Consider the following 4,341-nt stretch of genomic DNA (forward strand, 5'->3'; position numbering starts at 1 on the left):
CAGTTTATGTGTCAGTGTTAATATGGGCATAAGTAGTATGATTGAGTAAGATTAATTTGCGTAACAATAGCAGTAAACGATAATGAATTTAATACTAGTAAGCATAAATGAACAAACTAAGCAAAACAACTTAAAACTTGTGCACCTTCCTACTCAGCTTTCAATTCGACCCTCTGTCCTCTCCCTACGCGTTGCCAATCTTTCGATAAGCTTTCGTAGTCACAAGGTTAGCGGTCATCTGTTGATCTGTCGGGCGTTGCCAATTAGCTTTACGACGTAATATTCCCCCCATCGCAAACTACTCAGATTGCCAAGGCGTTGCCACATCTGAGTTATGTCGAACATTCAGCTTTGTGAGGCCGTGTGAGTAGTCCGGATGCCGTTCGTACTACTGCGCTGCGTGCCTGTCCATCTTTTTCTGTGCGAAGCTCGTAGATGATTTCTCTTTTCCAGAACTCCTTCTTGCGGGTCTCGTCCACCTGGTTGAACTTGCCTTTTGGGTCTATGTACGAAATGTGTTAAAAAAAAGTAAGTAAAAAAGACTTTTTATTATCAAGAAAAACTTTTAATTTATTTATTAATATTAATGTTGTCCCCTTCAAAGGAATCTCCCTCAGATACAATACACTACAATGCCAACGGTTTCGGTATAGCCTTGAGCTCTTCCAGCGATGCAGTCTTTATCTCTTCAATCGTTGCAAATCTCTTCAAAGCGATATACTAACATATTCTTCGAGCGAGGCTCGTCATTGGCTTTCCGGCCACCTTGGAAGAGTTTGTACCACATGTAAACATTTTTTATACCCTTGCAGAGGGTATTATAATTTTGTCCAAAAGTGTGCAACGCAGTGAAGGAGACATCTCCGACCCTATAAAGTATATATATTCTTGATCAGGATCACCTCCTGAGTTGATATGAGCATGTCCGTCTGTCCGTCTGTCCGTCTGTCTGTCCGTCTGTCTGTCCGTCTGTCTGTCTGTCCGTTTCTACGCGAACTAGTCTCTCAGTTTTGAAGCTATCGTCTTAAAACTTTGCACACACCCTTCTTTCCTTTGCACGCAGTATATAAGTCGGAACGGCCCGGATCGGCCGACTATATCCTATAGCTGCCATATAACTGATTGATCGGAAATGGTATAACTTTGGTGTTTTTAAATTTAGAGACTTCAAATTTAACATGAGAGCTATTTTTGGCGACAAATTACGACATGCCAAATTTCATAAGGATCGGCCGACTATATCTTATAGCTGCCATATAACTGAACGATCGGAAATGACCCAACTTTCGTGTTTTTGAAGATAGAAAGCTGGAATTTGCTACAGATTATATTTTTGGTCAGTTAATCCGACCTACCAAATTTCATTAGGATCGGCCGACTATATCCTATAGCTGCCATATAACTGAACGATCGGAAATGGTATTTGGTAGAAATATCAACTTTCGTATTTTTGAAGATAGAAGCTTGGGACTTTTTTTTAGATTTTTTATTGTAATTAATTGGTTTTATTATGATGTAATCATAAGGATCGGCCAACTATATCCGATGTTTGCGATATATATCCAGTTTTAACTGCAAGGGTATATAAACTTCGGCTCCGCCCGAAGTTAGCTTTCCTTTCTTGTTTTTACTTAGAACAGTTTCACCACGTATGCCACATTTCAAGTGTTTCAGAGCACTTAATTTCATTTTTTACACAAAATTTGATGCTAATCCTTTGATCCATATTTTTCGGTAGTAAAAAATCAGCGAGCAAGCAAAAAAAACTTTAAATCTTTACGCCTCTCACAACCAAACAAAAGAATTCAATTGAAACTTGGTACGGATGTTAGGAAAGAGTGTACCAACATAACAAAATAAAAAAATCGAAAATATGATGCCCACGAAATTTGAAAAGTCACCATACATTTTGAACACACTTCGTATAAGACTAAATAGATACTTTTTCATAGTATTTCATAGATAGCTCGTACCAAGTAGGAAACCCGTGTTGCTGTCATCCTTCGTAGCAAGAGTACTGGTATAACTCCGTGGAAATGGTTTGAGGTCACCGATTCTGCTTCAGCTGTCTATAGTGGAATGTAGGCTAGCGGTCTTCTGTTAAGTATGTTCTCTATCTTAGCAAGTGATGCTCTTACGTTTTCTTACGTTGACAAGTGGGCCAAAGAAGTCGATTCCAGTGTTTGTAAACGACAGTTCGTTTATCGCTAATCAATTCTTCGGTAGAGTGCCCATCTCGGGGCTCTCTGGCGTCACTCGATTGTTCCTGCACCTCTGGCATGACCTCGTCATGTGGCGTTCACTGGCTCTTAATACAGGATTGCAGTACAGTTGTCGCATTTCGTCGACTACGACCTCACTCATTTGGTAGTAAAATTTGAGGTGGTAATAGTCGATTAATAGAATCACTGGTTTTCTAACAAAAACCAGCGTCCTCGGACTTTAACTTTTGACTGCAGATGAGTCCTGAAAACCGCATCACGCATTTCAACGTTCCTGTAAGTCTCTCCCATTCGCTGAAACGATGTACATCTGGGAGGATGGCTCCTATATTCGATTTAGTCGTCTCTTGTTAATTATGGGTGTAAATCCTTACCAAGTTGTGAGGTTCGAGCTCGGTTACCGGACAGAGGGATTCTGCCTTGTACAGATAAGGTGATTCTTTAAATCATCTTGAGTCCTCTTCGAATTTCGATTCCTTGGTCCACTTCGTGCCGTCGCCGACACAACCAACTCAATACGATCTTTGAATCGGTCCAAAACACGCGATTCGTCGCTTCGAAAGGTATATATATAGATTAGATAGATATCGATAGAATAGGTAACCGATAGAATAGTTATCGGTTTCAACGGTGCGACTCTTGTTTTTGATGCTAGTAGGTTACAATTTATAGATCCTTGCCATCCCGTGCGTAGGTAAGCGACTGCTGAAAAGGCGTTTATACTGGCATCTACAAGGACATGTAATTAACTGTCTGTTCGTCTATGTGTCATACTTAGATACCGGGGGACTCGTATTCCCTTGATGTGTTGAAGTTGTTGCTTCCAATGGTTCCATCGATGACCTTCTTCATTTTCGACTGGTTCGTTCCAGCCCGTCGCGGATCTCCATACTGCTTGCAGAATTAACTTTGATTGTATAATATAAAATCGTACTAAGCCGAGTGGATCAAATACGAATCAAATACATGACCTCAATATGCTTTTCTTCGTTGTTATCTGATTCTCTTGGAGTTTTTTTCTGCTAAGTGGGTCACAAATTCGTCCGTTGTCGGGTCCCACATGCCTAGAACCCACATGCCATGCCACATGCCTAGAACTCGTTTTCGTTTGGGTTCGTCTACAATGTATACGTTTAAGTCGTTGTTTTTTGATAGAGCTCTGTTTACCTGCCGGGAATTAGATATCCATCCTCTCTTCTCGAGTTCTTTTTTCATGTATTTCTCGGACCTTCATGGCTAGGCGCGTTATCACGTCTTCAGATTCGCTGCTTTGAAGCCAATCGTCCACGAAAGTATTCCGTAGCATCGCGTCTACTGAATCTGGATACTGTGAGGTAGATCGCTTGACGTTTTTGTCACGTAACGTGGAATTTAACGGTTCCCAGAGCGGCAGTAAAACAATGGAAAGATAGCTAAAAGGGGGAGGGGGGATAAGCGCGCCGCGCAGCTATGCTTAGAAAGTGCAGTGGGGCTAGCAGGAGGAGAAGGAAAGGGGAGCGAAGGGAGAGGTAAAGCAAAGTGTAGCGGGCCCTGGAAGCCCGCCGGGGCACCGCACAGCAACAACAAAGGGCCGTATCCGGAAAATGTGACTCCGCAATGGGAAAGTGGCGTGACTTTGGAAGCAGGACTAACGGCGGCAGCAAAATCCAGAAGGATTAACGGACGCTCCAATCAATGTATAAGGAGGCCCATTCGAGCAAATCGGGACGAGTCTTTTTAGGAAGCTTGTAGCGTTGAGTTGGAGGATCACTTTTGGAGAGTCCGACATTCAAGCGTTTCTAAAACGGACCCGGTAGTTTGAGTTGAAAGACCGCCTCCGGAGAGTCCCACAGCCCAAGGAGAGAAGAGCGTAAGGGACGAGCTAAGAAAGGATCCGTTGCAGGACAGTTCCTCTAAAAGCCCAGGGTATTGGAGTCGCGATGGCCTATTCCCGATCACCGCAGGTAGCTTTGCTAAGATGTGAGGAAGAGAGAAGTATGCTTTACTCCTGAATCAAATCGACTCGGACGAACAGGCGGGGTCCCGCAAGACAAAGATAGGCCGACTCGTGAACTCACGCCCAGTTAAGAAACCGATCGGGAAAACCCTGGTCACCCGCCAAGCAATTTTCGATCCGGAG

This window comes from Drosophila bipectinata, chromosome XL, assembly GCF_030179905.1.
Source record: "Drosophila bipectinata strain 14024-0381.07 chromosome XL, DbipHiC1v2, whole genome shotgun sequence".
NCBI lineage: Eukaryota > Metazoa > Arthropoda > Insecta > Diptera > Drosophilidae > Drosophila > Drosophila bipectinata.